The sequence below is a fragment of the Limulus polyphemus genome, unplaced genomic scaffold (assembly GCF_000517525.1).
Source record: "Limulus polyphemus unplaced genomic scaffold, Limulus_polyphemus-2.1.2 Scaffold1456, whole genome shotgun sequence".
Lineage (NCBI taxonomy): Eukaryota > Metazoa > Arthropoda > Merostomata > Xiphosura > Limulidae > Limulus > Limulus polyphemus.
In genome coordinates, this window is record NW_013667066.1 from 269,617 (window position 1) to 291,048 (window position 21,432).

General features: G+C 33.7%; 1 pseudogene; it reads left to right on the forward strand.

Moving 5' to 3' along the window:
• The window catches only part of LOC106463663, a 119,763-nt pseudogene that overhangs the window by 97,298 nt on the left and 1,033 nt on the right, over positions 1-21,432 (forward strand).

Below are 21,432 nucleotides of genomic sequence, written 5' to 3' on the forward strand. Positions count from 1 at the left end.
CAGAGGTTTTTTATCATTCCCTTATAAAAACAATTTCCATATGATTAAGTAGTGATGTAAGAAGAGTGAGCTGTGGCGCCACGGGCGACATATTTGTTTCACGGCGAGTTTCCGACCATTCGACAGTGCATTGTCGCCACAAGTAGACTTATTCCTCTAAAAATATGTAACACTCCTTCAATAATATTCATATAACAAAACGACAAACAAGTGCAAAGCCCAGGATATACAACCACAAAAGTTCTATTAAAAGTATTACTTATTTCCCTTTCTCCAGTTCACACTAAATAACAGAAGATATTATGTTACTTGGTTTTTACTTCGAGACTAAATCTAAGAATTTACCAGTTGTCTTTCGTCACCATATTCAGAGAAACTACTGAAACTACAGCGATAAACCGTTGCTCCAAAATTAAAGGGAACATGTAGACTGAAACAACTGTTTTCGTCGGTTGTTGACAAAGTAAAATATATCGGATTCAAATAGATAGGAATTATGTCGTCCTTAAGATGATCAGTTGACGAAAGTATTATCTGATAGGTATATCTACCATCTGTTAGCTTCTGGAAATACTAAATGTCATGATTATTTCGTATATATATAACTCTCCATTCAATTTAAAATTTTGATACGTTAACGTTAAGTTGCGAACCGTTGCCATAACGTGTTCAAATGTGTGCGAGACAGCATCAACAATTGTTTTGTTATGAACGAACAAAAGAACATCTGATGCCGGCAACCTGTTGCCAGTAGCGACAAATAATCCACATCGAACCAGAACTGGTATTATCATATTCTCCGAAACAAACAGCAAATTCTAATAAAGTTAAACCTTCATATTCTGATTAGCAAAAACGTTTCTGAGTTGCATGGGCAAAGAATACTTTGAAAGGCACCTCTGATGCACGTACGTAAAAATTTGCCCATCTCTAAAGCAATGTTTCCAAATTATCGTGCTACAAACAAAGACGACAACAACAGAAACATATTTGAAAATAACTTTCCAAAAGTTTAAGTAGCCGTAATTAAAGATTCTAAACAAACACTACAAGAAAAAAAAACTGTTATTCGCTATATTAAATATTCCTTCTTGAAAGCCCCTCCCCCCCAGTGGGTCAGCGGTAAGTTTACGGATTTACAGTTCAAAAATCTGGGGTTCGATTCCACGTAATGAACAGAGCACAGATAGGCTATTGTGTAGCTGTACGCTAAAATTAAGGAACAAATAAAAAAAACCTTCATAAGTGAAAGATCTCTATAGAAACCAACTTGAAAGTAAAAAGATAAATAAGAAATATAGCGAAACAAGGATTAGATGTAAGATTAGGTTGAATCAAACATTTTAAAGTATCTTTGGATGGGATTATGTCCAACTTTATCGTCAACGGCGAGGACACCCTTACTTATGACTTCGTCACCTTCTCATTGAATTTTAGTTCTGTGGTGTACTGTAATTAAAAAATAACATGTACGTTAATTAATGAACTCAGTTCGGTATAACAAACTGACTAGAAATACGTAACGTTACAAATTTTTAGTTCTGTTGTGTACTGATTTGTAACGTTACGTATTTTTAGTCAGTTTATTATACCCAGGGTTTGTAGTCAGTACTGGTACCAGCGGTACTCGGCGTCCAGTACCGGTACTGGTTTATAGTATATTATATATTGAGAATAATATCTGTTATCACATGTTCCATCTTCAGAGTTTTAACCTAACGCCTCCTCAGGTTTTTCAGCTTTGCTTTTCACAGAATTATAAATGTTTGATATGGTAGTTTTGAGTTCATACTTCAATCGATAAGCGAATCTCGCTGTGAAAATCGGCAATAGCCTGAAATATGGGAAACTGATGGCTCCCATACTCTAGAAGAAAACGTGAATGTTCCTACGTGATCGACTGCACGTTAGGTAGGTGCGTGCGTGCGTGATTAACTCTTAGCATGCGGGCAGGTCAAACTGCGCATGTCACGACGCTTTAGTGAGTTCCATTCAAAATTTAATTAAACTACTTAATTATCATGATATACGAACAAACTTGACATCAAACCATAGATAATAAATTAAATTTTTATATTTAAATTTTAATTATGTAAGAAATTATCTAAAAACAACCACAAATTCCCATAGTGTGAGAATTTGGATATTTGTTTTTGAACTGTCTTCTCTTCTGGATTTTTTGTCTACCCCTAGAAAACTACGAAATATAATGTAAAATAGTCTCTATAATTTCGTCATAGATATTCTGAAGTTTCTATATTATTTTTATATTCTTCAATCTTATGGAGCTAAAGACCAATCAATAAAAATTCAGAAACCACTCTCCACGCCTACCTGTGACATGCTCTAATTTACAATTTGCTAATAGATTTTTCTGAGGCCAACTCCCATAAAATTTATAACCAATAGAAAGCCTAGATTTCAACTGATTCATTGCTCATAGTCGTCATACCACGTGGGCTTACAGATAATTGACAATTTGGTTTGATGTAAAAAATAATTTTCCCACGAGGACTCGCTGGGAAGAATAGTGAATTTCTAACTGCTCAAGTCACTTGATTAAGAGATACTCGAGTACCAGTACCGGCGACATGGTACTACCGGTACTGTTGCCAACCCTGATTATACCGAACTGAGTTCATTAACGTACATGATATGTTTTAATTATTTTAGTTCTGATCTTTAGTGAGCTTACTTTTGATCTAACATTTTTAATAAGAGGTGGAGCACTAATTTTAATCAATCTTTCTGAGCAATAGATTGGCTTTGATTTTCATAATTTTTTGTTATTTTTTTCTCAAGTTGATTGATCACGTTTTATCATAATCTGACATGAAAAAAAGAACCCGTTGGATTTATGCTCTGATGACTGCGACGTTTTCTCTTCGGATGATATAATTTTAATTTCTTGTTTTTTCTTAATAGAAAAACCTTTACAGCACTTTGTATTTTAAATTGTTTTCAGTAGCGATAAAGCTAGCACTGCTGCGTTATTCAAAATTATTTTTCATTGTTGCTATCTTGATTTAATGCGTCAGTTACTATTAATCCAATCAATGCAAAGTTTAACTACCCATGAAAAATTCTTGAGATATAGAAAAAGGTATATTTATAAAAATGGCTGTTTCATAAAAATTGAATTATTCGCAATAACAGATTGAAAAAAAAAGGCTTAAACCTTACGAACATATGTATCTTGAAATGACAGTTTTTATAAGTATAAAACACTTAAGAAATTTCTTTGTTATTTGATACGAACCTGAAAGTGTTTTTTATATTACTTCACTATTTTAGGTGGAGAACCCCGTCAGGTGGCATTGTTTTATCCAAACCGAACAAAGTTATCTTTTACCTGTTCAGAGTGCGTTCCAGTCGTATGGAAAGGTGAAAATCTGGTATATTTCCAATAGACATAGTTCTAATTACTATACATCACATTATATGTTATTTTACCGTAAGTATTTTTCATGCAGTTTAAGTTTCAATACACTTGCATTCCTTTTTATTGTAAGTAACCAAGTAATGTTAAATTACCACCCACCTCTTTTCTGATACAGTTCTACATACAAAGTACAATTTTGTATAAATTCAAAATTAGGCAAGTAGCTTTGAGTAATCTCTTAAAATATTCTTGGATTGGTCATGAGAACCAAACCCTCGCCTCCTCTTCTATCTTAGCAGGAGAACAAGGAGAAAACATAGAGACAGAGTAGCAGTGTCTACTTACTGTTCGCAATGGAACGTGTCATTTATTTCATCGTCTTTAAAACCTATAGACATTTATTGTAAATTCAACGTGAACTGTTGAAGTTTATCCTTTGACCTCGTGACCATCTTTTTCTGACAATATTATCCAAACATGTGATAAATAATTTCTGTCGAAGGAATGCTTTCAGTATGCGTTTGCACACAAAAAAAAATCTAGAAATATAGATTTCGAAAAATCAACGTTAATTTGGTTAATAGTTTGTTGAATTTTCACGCAAAGCTACACAAGGGATATCCACTCACAGCTGCCCATAATTTTGAACTCGTACACTAGAGGGAAGGCACTTGTCCAAAGCACCTATGTTAACTCTTACGCTACTCTTGCCTGACCGAAGAGTAGGGTATCAACGGCGCTCTTATAGCATACGTACGACCCCAAAACGCAGGGCGTGTTTTTAGTGACAAATGGACGCGACTCGTGAACAATCGGATTCATAATCTGGACATGCTATTCACAGAACTACGCTCAAACCGTGTGGTTACGTATTTGGTTTAGCAAAATGGCTCACTATTCCTAAAACAGGCTTCAACTCTTAGTCTAATAGCGTGTTTTGTTCTTTTGTTGTTGTTGTTTTTATTATAGGAAGTATTTTCGTCGCAGCTTGATTTGATTTGGTGTATAAAAAATGACATGCTTAAAGATTTTGGAGAAGGCTTCTTTAAGGTGACTTCGTTCCCTGGTACATATTGCTGACTTTCTTGTAGTTGACTCCACATTTTATTGTCTACAACTACGTCAAGAAAATGTAATGCGAAGAACAACTGCTTTACCATGATAAAATGAAAACTGAAGTTTCAGGCTAAAACAGCTTTCATTGTTCCAATCAGGTCGATGATAGACAATGTCATTCAGAGGAGATTTATATTTTCGTAGGTAATAGTTAATGTCATCCAGTGGTTGGTTTGTATGTCTTTATGTAATAGTTAATGTCATCCAGTGGTTGGTTTATATGTCTCTAGGTGATAGTTAATGTCATCCAGTGGTTGGTCTGTACGTCTCTAGGTGATAGTTAATGTCATCCAGCGGATGGTTTATATATCTCTAGGTGATAGTTAATGTCATCCAGTGGTTGGTTTGTATGTCCTTAAGTAATAGTTAATGTCATACAGCGGTTGGTTGATATGTCTCTAGGTGATAGATAATGTCATCCAGCGGTTGGTTTATATGTCTCTAGATGATAGATAATGTCATCCAGCGGTTGGTTTATATATCTCTAGGTGATGGATAATGTCATCCAGCGGTTGGTTTATATATCTCTAGGTGATGGATAATGTCATCCAGCGGATGGTTTATATATCTCTAGGTGATAGATAATGTCATCCAGCGGATGTTTTTATCTCTTGGTGACAGGGAATGTTATCCAAATGCGCAAAAGACAGCTTGGAGTGGATTTTGTATATATATACACACGCACACTTTTGTTTTTACATTTTTTAGCAAAATATTCGATGAAGCTGTCCCGTTTTCCAAGTAGATCTGGTACTCTCAATTTTGTAAGCAAACATGCTTCATATTACAATTTACACAACCCCGGGGAAAAGAAAGCCCGGATGCTCAAATTTAGTCACAATGTTAGAGAGCTTGAAACACACTTTCACTATTAAAGAGTAAACATAAAACTATACCAAGAACCAAGATGAAAAATGCATTCAATGTATTCTAGTTCACTAGAAAATGTTATATTTCAACGTGAAGCAAGTATTGTACGCATAATAGCGGTTTAAAATCATTCTTAAGGTTTTCTTTGATAGATTGTTTAAGCAGAGTATTCATGATGAAACTTTGTATAATGGACGACAACTGCCTATTGCAGAGGACCTGAAGACGAAAGGCGAAAGACTTTCGAAACGTCGTCCTCTACTCTTGTGTCTCTACAACAGGCGGTTGTCGTCCATTCTTCAAAGTTTCATTAATTCTTAAGGTTATTTTTAGAAATGTTTAACAATTTCCTTAACGTTATTTTTTTCTTAAAATGAATCCCTTGATTGGTTGTGAACAATAATACTAGAGGTCACTGGGCAGTGAAGTAACCACCTTATGCAAACATATTTAACTCAGGAAGTTTAACAGACATAAAGGAAGATTATTTTTGATTTATGCGTTTTCTTTTTACATAGAAGCCCTCAGTAGGACTAAAACTTCTATACGCTCGAAGAAGAAACAAAAGAAGAAACGGATAAGTTATTCCTTTAATTAACATAAATGAATTAAAGTCTCTAAATTATCGGGAGTTGTGAAATGCTGATGATGACTGAGCTTTTGAAATTATGTAGAAAGAGTTAGTTGTCTAATGATGTGAACGGACTCGGAAACTTGGAATCAGACAACAAAAATAAGGTGTTTTATTCAAATGGTCTTTAAAAAAAATTAAAAAAATATTAAATATATAAAACCTGCAATTTTAATAGTTAAAGATATTTCCTTCCAAAATCGTAAAAAACGTCATATTATTAAGTACAACAACCGACGAAGAATTACTTAGATTTAAGAGAGAAAAAAAGTGTAATTGGAAATGTCAAAGAAATGGTTCTAACCTAAATCGTGCATTTAATACTTGGATTTATATTAAGTCAATTTATACGTCGGAGAAGAAAGTTTCTATAGATTAAAAGACTACATAATGGCTACCTGTTTGTCTTAGGAAGCACGAAGAAGGGTTAACACAGTAATTATTTTAAAAAGACTGAAATACAAAGGAAGATAAACTAAGTAGAACACAGCAAGTGAAAGTACTAATTATGTCAAAAGCACCTTCTTTACGATATTTAATTCAGCGACGTTAACTTCATACACTTAATGACATTGTTACTCATCAATTTTACTTGTTTCCTACTTAACTAGTAAATATTTTTATAAATGATACCTGCCGAAACAAGCAAAAACACCTCAATTTGTCCACAACGCAAGTTCCAGCAGCTAAACGTACTATTTGAACATCCCACGTTGAGAGTCTTTTTCAGTTTCTAGGATTATGTATTAATGATATCTCAAAATCATTTAATTTATAAAAGCTTATTTTTTTATTACAATTATTATTATTATGCATTTGTGTTATCTAATGGGATAATTTTTCAAATACACAAATACAATGGGCGCTGATTCGAAAATATCAGCGTTTGCGAAACGTTCGTGTTGGTATCAAACCACACAGGAAAAGAAGAACGTATTATTGTAAAAAAAAACGTTCAGTTCAAAATTTTCAAACGTTCGATCTTTCTTTATGAATAATAAGCCCACCCCCCCCCCCGAGTGGCACAGCGGTATGTCTGCGGACTTACAACGCTAGAAACCGGGTTTCGATACCCGTGATGGGCAGAGCAGAGATAGCCCATTGTGTAGCTTTGAGCATAATTTAAAACAAACAAATAAACAATAAGTAAGTGAATTTCTTTACTTTGGGTCAAAGGTTTTTACAAACACAGGTACAAGACGAGCCGAAGTCCTACTTTGTAAAAAACAAAACAAAAACCAACATGGAGATATCCTTTACCCGAATATTTGAAATATTTTAAAGATTAAACAACTAAGCTTTATATATAAATTATTTTAGAAATAACTATTCTTTAGAAGTTAACATTTAATTTTATTGTAAAAAAACAACAGCAACGAAATGTACCCTTTATTTGAAACATTTAACTCTCTTGTAAATGTTATATCCTACAGCTGGTGATGTACCCGTTGCACAGCGCACTCTCATTCGTCGTATAGCCACTATACACAAAGGTGCATTTGTCGTCATGACAACGCTGGCAGTAATTGGTATGACCCTCGCCATCTTGTTCCTCGTGTTCAACATTTACTTTCGTCATCTGAAGTAAGGCATTCGGTTCCTTTCATTTTTACCCTAAAGACTAACAGGCTAACAGTTACGTAATTGCAAATGTTTTTTTTTCGTCATTGTTGTTGTTTATAGGAGGGGAGATGGAGTGTATGATTCGTTGATGTCCTTCACTTCAAAGTGTGCTTTGCTATATAATCATCTATGTCGAATAAATCAAGAAATAAATTGTAAGCTAGGCCTTTTTCATTTATTTTCATTATCACAACAATTCTAGAACAATATTCTACTGAAACTTCAAAATGTATTTGATATATGTTTTACTCAGTGTTATGTCCTTACCATTTGTTCAGTTTTGTGTTGTTTTTTTCTCGTTCGATAATAACCAAATTCTTTCAGGTACATTAAGCTGTCTAGTCCAAAGTTAAACAACATGGCGGTCATTGGTTGTCTTCTAGTCTACGTGGCAATAATCCTGCTTGGTCTTGATTATGGCACATTGACAACTGAAAGTCATTTCTCTTACATATGTTCGGTAAGTGTTATCATTATAAACAGATAGTTGTACATTATAAGTGTATAGCTAAGTATGTACGAGAATATAATAATTTAAATCATTTTGGCAGACGTTAGTAAACGTCCATATCTTTGTTTATAGTAAATGTTTGGTTGGTTTGAAGTTAAGCACAAAGCTATACAATGGGCTATCTGTGCTCTGCCCACCACGGGTATCGAAACCCGGTTTCTAGCGTTGTAATTCTGCAGACATACCGCTGTTCCACTGGGGGGGGGGGGCTATGGTAAGTGGTATATAGTTCTGATGGTAACATCTAATCAATTAATTAATTAATCAAAAAAAGAAAGTTTTTATCCGATATTTGTCATGTTTACCTGTACGTTTCCTTTATGATACTTTCTATAAAAAATAGTATGAAAATTATTTCTTAACTTTTTGTTTATTTGTAAGTTAAGCCCAAAGCTACACAGCGGGCTATCTGTGCTATGCCCACCACGGGTATCGAAACCAGATTTTTAACGCTGTAAGTCCACAGACGTACCGCTGAGTCACTGGGGGTGGGGGCTCTTTTCTTAATACTTTGTATCATTAAACTAATGAAGATCAAATCCTTCTTCGTGTTTTCGCATGGTACTAATGTGTTTTAATGCAAACTAAAACTATAAAAGAACATAATTACGGAGTACAACTCCTTCAAGGACTGATATTAATCACAGAGTAGGTCGTACGATGGAGCCTCGAATCTTAGCGTTATACGTCTACCACTGAGCCAGCGGTGGACAGATGTGAATGGTAAACTTGCACAGAGATTTCAATATTTTCATGTTGAACTTTTATTTTTTTAACTGGTAAACACTGTAAACCTGACTGTGCTCTGTTGTCCCAGTTTGAAGTGGACTGGGCCTGGTCAAGTGGTTAGTGTGTCGAGATGTAAGTCATAAAGGTCAAGGTTCAAAGCTTGATGTCGTCGAGCATGCTCCTCACTTTCAGTTGTGAGCGTGCTGTAAATTTGACAATTAATCCCGTTATTCAGTAAAAGGAAGCAAAGAAGTTGTATGTGGCTGACTGGCTTTCATCTGAGTAATAATTCAAAATTAGGAACGATTCTAGCTGATCCTAGGATTCTCTGACGTAGCGGTTCAGTCCACGCGCTCATAAGATGCCGTTCAGGTTGTAAGTACTAATATTTAATTTGAAAACCACGTAAAATAGGAAACTTAATAAACATTTCTCGAAACACCTCTTGCTAATAGTGTAACAAGAAGTAAGTATTAAATTGGAATTAAAACAACTCTTGCTAATAGTGTAACAAGAAGTAAGTATTAAATTGGAATTAAAACAACTCTTGCTAATAGTGTAACATGAAGTAAGTACTAAATTGGAATTAAAACACCTCTTGCCAATAGTGCAACATGAAGTAAGTACTAAATTGGAATTAAAACGCCTCTTGCCAATAGTGCAACATGAAGTAAGTACTAAATTGGAATTAAAACGCCTCTTGCTAATAGTGTAACATGAAGTAAGTATTAAATTGGAATTAAAACGCCTCTTGCCAATAGTGCAACATGAAGTAAGTACTAAATTGAAATTAAAACACCTCTTGCCAATAGTGCAACATGAAGTAACTATTAAATTGGAATCAAAACATTTTTTGCCAATAGTGCAACATGAAGTAACTATTAAATTGGAATTAAAACACCTCTTGCTAATAGTGCAACATGAAGTAAGTACTAAACTGGAATTAAAACACCTCTTGACAATAGGGCAACATGAAGTAACTATTAACTTGGAATTAAAACGCCTCTTGCCAATAGTGCAACATGAAGTAAGTACTAAATTGGAATTAAAACACCTCTTACTATAGTGCAACATGAAGTAAGTACTAAACTGGAATTAAAACGACCTCTTGCCAGTAGGGCAACATGAAGTAACTATTAACTTGGAATTAAAACACCTCTTACTATAGTGCAACATGAAGTAAGTACTAAATTGGAATTAAAACGCCTCTTGCCAGCAGTGCAACATGAAGTAAGTACTAAATTGGAATTAAATGACAATTCTTTCCGATCCGGTTGTTTGTAAATTTATGTGTGAAAAGAGTGGTGCCGTGTTCATCCATCTTTATAGTTAAGTCAGTTGTATCAAATAAACTATATTTCATTTGTTAAAAACACTGAAGAACACAGAGAACGTTTTTTTTTTTTTCAATTGTCAAAAGAATTACGTTGTTGCAGTGCATTGTAATGTGATGGTGCCATTGTTGGTTAACGCTAAGAATATTCTTAAAAACCTTGTTATTGATTTTGTTTCATATGGGCGAAATATGATTAATGTTTGGAACTGGTTCTATCTTCATGTTAGCGATAATAAAGCTGCATTGTTTAGACGCTTGTATTTCCCCATCAGCAATATATCCTCACATTCCATGTTTGGAACTGGTTCTATCTTCATGTTAGCCATAATAAAGTTGCATTGTTTAGACGCTTGTATTTCCCCATAAGCGATATATCCAGACGTTCCGTGTTTTGAAGTCGGTTCTATATTCATGTTAGCGTCATAATTTCGAGTTCTACCTTCAGTAGACGCTTTTGTTTTACATTTAAAACAGGTCTTCTCACAACATGTTTTGTAACGTCGTGGTGCAAACTGTTCAGGATTAATTTGCTTTCCTTTTGTTCATTGTTATTTATAATGAAACACACCAAGTAGCATTCAGTCTTTTGCGCGTTTATATTGTATCAAGAAAACTAATTTCTAAATGTATGACGTTTTAAACACTTATCGGAGGCCTGAATGGGCCTGCTCCTTTAACACGATGTTTCATCAACTTTTAAACAGATAATCTTCCTTTTACGTGTTATACAAGTTTTCCAGGAAAGGTTGTAGACATTTTAAAATATAATGAATTTCAAACGATAAAACATAAAGATGTGTGGTGAAGTACATATTAGCCTAAAACTCTCGAGTTTTATTTCATCTTGGAAGTGTTGAGCTCTCTAGCGGCTCATCTGAAGCCTTATAACGTTAAACACCTGTTTTCGATACCCTGGTAAGGACATCACAGATAGCCTATAGATAGCACGTTTCGATCTAAACCAAGATTTAAGGTCTTATCAACAGATAGCATCAAAGTGGTAACTGTTCAGCAAAAATCAAAGAACATTTTTGTTAAATGGAATATAAGCCTTCTATTCTAGTTCACAGCCAATTTCAAAAAATCTATAGACACCATCGAACGATACAAATAAGCTGTATGGCATAGACAGTCCAATGACACAGGATCTGTGTATCCTAAGAAAAGCAAGGGGTGGCTTTAAGGAAATAAAGACACGGTAATCTCAGAAACTGAATAGATGGACTCGGGTACCTGGACATGTTGGAGTGTCTATTTCTTTACGCAGTTGAAGTCAACAGTTTTTCTTACAGCACTTCGAGGCATTCTTATTAACAATGAAAATCTGTTACAAAACTGACCTCTGAACTACGACAATAGATGCTTGTTAGAGTCCTCTCGGACTGTTGAGCCTTTACTCTAGGCTCTTCGCTATTAAACTCGTACACTTCTGGACTTTTGGCTGTGACGATACTTTATGTCTGCGGGTTAAGCTCCACGCCTTACTACATATACCGATCCCAAGGGTGGTATCAGGGAAACAGTCAAAGCAATTCCAAAACGCGTCTTGTCTTTATGGTTGACAAAAGGCGAAGTTGCCTTCAGAAGTGCAAAGAGGTCGAATGAAGGGAATATAAAAACTAAGTCTATGTAGAACAGAATGCACTCTGCCACACGGTTTTAACTTCCACTATTTTAAAGACATTGTGTGTGATAACGCGAAAAAGCATTTCTAGACACCTGGCACTCAAGAGGTGGTCGTTTCCTACACTTAAATAGTGTAAAAATGATAATGATGATTCGGGAACTTAGTTCACATACTTAATAGATCTCCTTAAAACAACATACACTCACAATGACTAATTTATTTCACAGTCCCTTGATGTCTTTGCTACACACGCTCAGAAAGTTTGTTTATTTTAGTGTAAAGATACACGATGGGCTATAAACGATCTGTCCGCCACCTAGAATCGAACCCCGGATTTCAGCATTGTAAGTTCGTAAGCCTATCACTGACCCAGTGGGTAACATAATGAGAAGTATACATTACTAGAAAATAAAATTAACAAAATTATTTTGATTCTTCCTGGTGATAAGTAAGTGTGAAGCTTCAAACAACAAAAATATAACCATCTATATAATAAATTTCAAGGGCAACTTTTTACTTTGTTAAATATAATTAGTATCCAGTAATTTATAAATCAGAAATGAGATCATAACATTGAAAGTTCTATTTAATCATAATTTTTTCCGCAGTTTTACATAATACTGAAGTGGTTATCGTTTGTTTTTTTCAGGCACAGAGTATTACATTTTGTCTTTCATATGTTTTTTGTTTTGTTTTTTATGTGTGTGTGTTTTTATATATATATTAGGCTCGAGCGTTTCTTCTGTCAGGGGGATTTTCCCTCGCTTTTGGTGCCATGTTCATTAAGACCCATCGTGTACATCAAATATTCATGCGTGCTAATACAGGTTTGATCAAGAGCAAGGTAAGAATGACCTTCAGTTATGATTACGTTTTTAAATATTTCACAAGACCTACGCTTCGAATAGTCGCTCGTTTATTGTTTCGTTTAGACACGTATATAGAACACGAACTTTGCGCATATCATGAACCGTTTGTACTATGATACAAATATACTTCATTTATAGCTTCGAGCTCAGTTAGACATTGCGAAGTTATAATGTCTATAAAACTAAACTGATTTACAATATATATATATATAAATAAATGTTGTTTCTCATTTATTCATTTGTAATTAATCTCGAAAATTCAAACAAAGAAACTTGATATTTTTGTGTATTTAAATAAATGATTAGTTATAGTTGAATATAAAACCATAGTTAGATAGATAGATATTTTTATCATTAAATACATTTCATCTACAATTAAATGTTCTTCCTAAATAATGTCAAATGAAGTGTTTTAAACGTAAAATAGTTTGTCTTCAGGTTAGATAGGGAAAGATACAATGTGTGTTATAAAAGTTACACGGACGGCCTTTGAAATTACTGCCTTTCAATTAGTTCTTGTATCGTTGGTTTACATACCCTTCTAAATTAGGTTGCTACATCCACAAGCGAGAAACTTCACAGCTTTCCAGATAAATAATATTTTCCCCAACTTGAAAGAAGAGGAATTTTCTTTCCTAAAACTTTTAAAATGAATTTGAGTCTGTGATTAATTTTACGTGTTTTTGTATTTTAAAGTTAGTAACGCTTCATTTCTTGTTCAGTAAGAACAAAGACAGATCAGATATTGAAACTCCTGACAATCGATTTGTATGACAAATGCTGTGTTTTTAGAAGAACGATCTCTCAAAAGAGACGACTGGTTTGGGGGAAATTTCCTTCACTTTTATAAACAGAGTTTCAGGCAAAAACATACAAGTATGATACGGCGGACCCTACCGGCAGTGAAAAAAAAATCGTAATATAAGAGCCGTTTATTTCAATAAAACTGATAAGGCTTCGTTAACAGTATTATTGTAGCAATAAAATAAATTAAGTTCCATGATGATGAAACTCTTTAGTTGAAATGTTTGTCTTTTCTTTGCTTGCTGCGTCCGAAACTTCAACTTTCAAAAAGAATTTAAGATGTGGAAATAAATGACTATATAAAATGGATAAAAAAAACATTAATTTTCTATGTATGTTACGTGAAAGGTCCCAGTAGTAATTAGTGGAATTAGATGCAGTGTCGATGGTATAGTTGGTTAAATGTTTTATGTTATCATGTAGGGACTCTGTGACCAACAAAATAATGAACCCTCAGGTTTCAGGTGCAATATAGTTTTAACATTATGTTTAAAAAGCTGGTTAGGTCCATGAAATATAACGGTACTTCCAGGGTTAATAAATTCTGTTATCAGAAATGTGATGTTTACGTATTTAATCAACGTGTCTCAGGAAAGTAATAGGAAAGCATACGACAGGTGATACAGTGGGAGTGTTTCAACCACCAAACACGTAACTATCATTCTTTTAAAGAACGTTTTAGGTAATTTGTTGCCATGGTTAATAGCTTAATATGGACTGGTCCTGCCTTCTGTCTGCGTTAAGTTCTTCAGAGTCCGAAACTTCATCTCTAAAACCAGACAGAAGGCAGAAGTAGTCCTTTAAAAACTGTTCAAGATTTGATGATTATTTCTTGGAACTGCTAACTACATTGTGCTGAGTACTTTCTTGGTGATTGTGCTATATGTAATAACCCTATAGTCTATAGACATCATTAAATGCAAAATAACGGAATTACGGGTAACATTACCACACTTAATAAAGCGATGATGTCAATATGAGTGATGAAACAATGGCAAAAATACATTATTGACATAAGCAACCGTGTATACTATTGATCATTATACTTCAGTGAAATGTGATCATTTGGAATAGTGATATTGATTGTTTGCTAATGTACATAGATGAGTCTCTTGTGGTTATAATGGCTAACCACACAATATCTCCACAGTAAACAACTGCGTTAAGTCGAGCCCATTCTCTTTCTACCTTTTATTCTACAAGTTAATCCAATGTTGGCTACCACGTAAAATTGTGATAATTCTTATTTAATTTTAATCAGATTAAAATCAGGGTATATAGGTGAAGAATTCATAGATGGGGTACACAAACTGACAGGCTACCATCAAGTTTTGGTGATATAAATCCAATGTGACCCTCACAGGAAAGATCTAAGTGTAGGACAGCTATCTTTTGGGTCACCCTGTATGTTAGACTTTTCTTTAACAATCTGAAAAGAGCAAGTTTTTTGTTTGTTTTTTTTTTGCAAATTACTGATATTCGATACCTGCTAAAATATGCTGTCTACAGTAGCATCTGACTGATAATTTTGAGACCAGTTAATTAATTTCTTTGTTTCTTTGTAATTAAGCACAAAGCTACACAATGGGCTATCTGTGAACTGCCCTTCACGGGTATCGAAACCCGGATTCTAGCGGGGTAAGTCCGCAGACATAACGCTGTGCAACTGGGGGGCAGTTAATTAATACTGAAAACAACTATCTACTAGGAATAATTACGCGACAAAACTTGATAGGTTGATTTTTTTAAGCTGCATCATATTTGATGCCGTAAATATTAAAGTCAAATTTTGATTATTTTGTTCAGAAAAGCCATTTAAAATAACTGAGTTAAATTGCTTTGAGAAAACAGCAGCCTATCTTGTACAACCTATTATGACCCAAACTAAACTTATAATTAAGGCTATATTATGACTCAAACTAAACTTATCATTAAGATTATATTATGACCCAAACTAAACTTATAATTAAGATTATATTATGACCCAAACTACACTTATAATTAAGGCTATATTATGACCCAAACTTAACTTATAACTAAGGCTATATTATGACCCAGTTTACTGTAAAGATTTAAGTGTGTTTGGTATCTCATGCATTTGGAACCTGAGAGACATATTTTAAGGAAACTTTCTGCTCTTTTTATAAACATACCTAAGAACAAGCATATACTACAGTATAATCTGTAGAGCAGGTATTAAAACAAGTTAATTTTATGATGCCGTGGTGTATTTGCATAGCCCGCATAAACTATATGCAATTCTCTGGTTTGGATTACGGCCGAAGAAATCGTTCTTTATTTACTTAGTTTCATAAAACTATATACAGTTCTTTAGATGGCAGCACAGTTGAAAATATTATGTTCTTTATTTACCTAGTTTGATAAAACTATATGCAGTTCTTTAGATGGCAGTATAGTTGAAAATATCGTGTTCTTTATTTACCTAGTTTGATAAAACTATATGCAGTTTTTTAGTTGAGGGCACGGCTGAAAACATCGTGTTCGTGATTTACCTATAACATACTATAACTACATACAGTTCTTCAGTTTTGTTTAGGGCCTAAAATATCGTTCTTGATTTATCTAGTATAAATAAACTATATGCAGTTTGTTAGCTGGAATCACTCTCGAAAATATCGTTGAAGGTTTTCTGGGTTTGAGTAAGCTATATGTGGTTTATTAACATCTTGGCAAATGATTGTAGGTTTTCTTGTTTTGAGTAAGCTATATGTGGTTTATTAACATCTTGGCAAATGATTGTAGGTTTTCTTGGTTTGAGTAAGCTATATGTGGTTTATTAACATCTTGGCAAATCATTGTAGGTTTTCTTGGTTTGAGTAAGCTATATGTGGTTTATTAACATCTTGGCAAATCGTTGTAGGTTTTCTGGGTTTGAGTAAGCTATATGTGGTTTATTAACATCTTGATATTTTTATTCTATTTCAAATGATGATTACTTTTACATTTATTTCTAATATGTTCTCACATCAACAGATCACATCTGGGTATGTTCAGGTTCGTAGTAAATTTGTACGTTTTTATCCATATGGGTTTCTCTAGGTTTTATGTTACTTATCCGAGTGTAATATTACTCTGTATTCGTTCAGCTTTTGCAAGACCAGCAGCTCATTGGAATGGTGTGTGTTCTGGTTTTAGTCGATATTTTTCTGGTAACTTTGTGGGTGACTGTCGATCCAATGGAACGTCATTTGCAGAATTTGACACTTCAGGTAAATCCGTTATTCCTATTCTTTATCAAACTCTGTTATAAGTTTTAAACTATCAAATAAGATAGAAATAACAAAAACTGTGATAATCTAATTTTTCTTAAGTTTGAGGAATAGTTATGATACGTCTTTTTTTTTTCAAGAATTTAGAAAATTTTCAAACGCAATGAAAATCAGCAAATGAAAGATTTTAGTTTTCACGTGTATTTGTTCACTAATCTTAAAAATGCAGTCAGTAATTGATGTAATGTATGGAAATAACTGATGTATTACTGAAATTCTTAAATATTTTCAAATAGTACGCGTTACACATTTTGTTAAAGTTTTTTAAGGCATGCAGTGTATTAAAGCATCTTCAACTCGGTTGTTCTGTAACATAACAATTCACCATTCGTATATAGTGTGAGTATTTATGAGTTAAGTCACTTATCAATAGCTAATGACTCCGGTTTAAGAAATGATCAACCATCTCTAGTTCAACTGCTTCAACAATAGTTAGGGAGTTAATGAGATAAACTTTTTTTTTCTTGAATACCCTCTTTTTTCTTACTTACATAAGTGGGAAAATAACGTTAAGTTTTAGTTTTAAACTTTAGTTTTACAAGCTTGAACGTAAAGCAGTGGTTCTCAACCTTTGCTCCACCAAGGACCCCTTTTATTATCATTTTTTCCCCCACAGACCCCATGTTTTTGAAAGATTCCGCCTACCCAACAAACTGTTTTTATTAACTAATAATTAACTCGTTCTCCCACTTTTCACTATCAAATAAAAGACATATATAACTGAGTGTGCAATTAAAAAGAATAACAGTATTAAAAACTTACTTGTTTAATGAGATAGTATTACCTACGCGGACCCCAGGTTTGGAACCACTGACGTAAATCATATATATAGATTATAATCATTAACAATGTTTCAAAAATAATGTTTTATTTATACATTTGGAGAAGTGGTAACTTTAAAAAAATTTCATAAATCATTACTGATACTTATACATATATATATTTATACTTCAAATTTTGAATCACAAATTAACTGAGCATTTTAAGGGCAATATTAGGCCTTTGCAATCTAACTGGAATAGTATCAGGCCAATCCGCGAGGTGGGGCGAATTATGTTTACAGAATGGAGATCTTTGCTGGAATAGTTTCTTTCAAATATATATTTCTTTACAAAAGAGAGTTTGAAGGTGTTGAACCTGAGATACATATTTTCAAATCCAATATAAATAAAGACTCACGGTGGTGAATCAAAGACAACTCAGAACATCATAGATTTAATCTGATTGTTTCTATTCAACAGTTTAATTTTATAGATAAATTTTGTTACCCTCGATCCAGATGATACGATTGAAAAACATGTTCTATCCTGCTTGATGTGAATAGTTAATTAAATAATTATAAACGAAAGTTAGACAGAATAAAAGATTTATATCAACTCGCGAACTAATCAAGAACTCTGTGTTGAAAAAGTAAAATGGAAGGGAGCATAGAACCTCTCCTCTGAGTGGATGACTTCACTATATAACATACTGTTTTTTTTTTCTGTGTGTCTGTGTTTCTTATAGTTCAGTTTGGTGGAAAGAAATGTTGAAGTTATTCCACAGCGTGAAACGTGTCATTCTGTGCACATGACAAAATGGCTTGGTGTGCTTTATATTTACAAAGGATTGATGTTAGCTGTCGGTTGCTACATGGCCTGGGAGACACGGGACGTGCAGATTCCGGCGCTCAACGATTCCCAGTACATTGGAATGAGTGTCTATAACGTCGTGATAACTAGTGTACTCGTGGTGGCCCTGGCAAATATCATATCTACAGAGCATTACACCTTAACGTACATCCTAGTAACGAGTATGATCTTCCTATCGACCACGGCTACGTTATTGTTGTTGTTTTTACCCAAGGTGAGCTTATATAGAACAACAGTACTTAGACATCAACATAAAACAACCGTACTTTTGGCATCAATATACAACAACCGTACTTTAGGCTTCAATATACAACAACCGTACTTTAGACATCAACATAAAACAACCGTACTTTAGGCATCAACATACAACAACCGTACTTTAGGCATCAACATACAACAACCGTATGTTAGACATCAATATACAACAACCGTACTTTAGGCATCATTATACAACAACCGTACTTTAGGCATCAACATATAACAACCGTACTTTAGGCATCAACATACAACAACCGTACTTTAGGCATCAACATACGAAGATTCCCTTTAATTTGTTTACCTAGCTAATAATGTGCAATTCTAAACTGTACATTGTGTTTATAAAACAGAGGAATGCATGGTGAAAACACAGGAATGCACTAGGCGTCACATTTATATGACCCTTAAAATTCACGATTCTGATGCTTAAAATAATCACAAATTGAAACTGTTTTGCCAAACCTTAAATAAGTATTTGATCTGAATAAATATATTCACTTAAACTTTTCTATGAAGTGGGCGAAAGTAAACTTGCCACTCAAAGAATACGACCCTTTTATTTTGAAATATACGTATTAGTTCAAAAATTATAAAAGCAGTATGCCTATTTTATTCTTCTGTATTTCTCAAAATGTATCTGTTAATATACGATGCCAAACAAATACGTTATTTTTGTCACCATAATGTTCGTTATCTGTTTATTAGACACTAACAAATACGTTATTTTTGTCACCATAATGATCGTTATCTGTTTATTAGACACTAACAAATACGTTATTTTTGTCACCATAATGTTCGTTATCTGTTTATTAGACGCTAACAAATACGTTATTTTTGTCACCATAATGTTCGTTATCTGTTTATTAGACACTAACAAATACGTTATTTTTGTCACCATAATGTTCGTTATCTGTTTATTAGACACTAACAAATACGACATGAGTAATCACATCTTTGAAGCATTAGTTTTAAAATATTTGGGTTAATCTCACAAAGACGGCGTTTATATCTTCTCTATAATTAAGTTTACTGTTGACAAAATAACACATTCAGAATAATTAAGAAAATCGTGTGAAGCTAGGCTTAGAAATCTCGACCTTTAATAACAATAGCCTGATTTCGATACCAGTACAATCAGAAAAGCTTTAATAGTTTAGTCTTTACCAATTTATATGGAGAAATACAGTATGTATTTGAAAGGCTTGACTTGTCTCAATCCATTATTCTCGGTTAAACCAATTTCGGGAAATACCATTGATTACTAACCCTATTACATGTCAAAACAACCCTGACCAACCACTTGTTTAAAAGTTATAGATTTTATTAAATGTTGACTGTATTTAAATGTTTTTAAAATGACAGACTTCAAGACGTTTTGAAGTAATTTAATTATGACACAAAGAATTATAATATCCACTAACCCTACGGATCGCATACAGACTCATCTTGTTTGTATTTAATTAACTATGTTTGATGTGGTCATTGTGTGAAATAAAAGCTAGTATTTTCATATCAGAGATGATGCAGAACTTGTGCATCATTTTATTAATATTTATGTTTTTGCTATTTAAATCTTGTGACTATCCTGATCAATTATTTGTTTTATATTTGAGGAATCGTAGTGCTGACATTCCCTTAAATTTGATAGAATATTCTTAACAGTATGTAGTTTGGTAACATTTTGTTTTTGTTATCCCGAACCTCATTTATTCAGTTCTAATTGTTCTGTTGCCTCGCAATCGTAGGACTTTTCGCTCGAAATTTCCGAAAGTTGTAATTCAATGGATAGAACGCTAAACCAATAAATACATCAAGGCTTTAAATTTCTATACATGGCGTGATCGAAGATTTAGAATAAGCAGCTTAAACTAACAACATTTTTTACTTGAAATGACAGTGTTGCGTCTAATTTTTGGTTTGCGTAAATCAAGCTTTTATCGATTTTTATAAAGCTAAAATTACTACACTTACACTGCAGTGTTCCGAGCACATAACGGGCATTATGTCCAGGTTATAGTCATAACACTAGCTTTAAAGCAAAAGGCCTCTTTTCAATTTCAATTTGCTGATGCCGAGTTTGAAGAGCACGCTACCCGGCATCTAATTTATTGGGTTACATGCTAACTTACCTACTAATGAGACTTCGCTCCTAATTAGGAGTATCAATTAAAAAAAAAAGTATACTAATGACGATACAGTATTGCTTGTAACAAGCGGAGAACGTAAACTGCTTTGTTCGAAAATTTTGTTCCTGTTCGTTTGCAGTTAAGCACAAAGATGCACAATGAGCTCTGCTCATCGCAATGATCGAATTCCAAATGTTAACGTTATAAGCCCTGAAACTTACTATTTTTCCTGTATTTGGAATCCCAGAAACGCATATTTATTGAATAAAAACAACACTAGTGAACACAAGCAACGTTTTATTTCTCAGAGTTTCACGACGTACATAATCCAACTTAAATAATTAACTATAGGTCTAAGGACTTACAAAGCTCAAATCCGGAGTTCGATTCCCTGCGGTAGATACAGCAGATAGCCCAATGTGACTTTGCTCTAAAACAAAGTTAACTACAGATACTCGTGAATACAGTAAACAGTCTGAAAATATTCAGTATCATTCTAAACTTCTTAATTGAAAGAAAGATTTCAGCGACAGGCATTGAAAAACCCTAGAGTGAGTCAGCCTGGAGCTTTGTACTTCTTAAGTGATAACAGAGGTCGCTTTATTTTAGATGATATTAATCATGTTTTT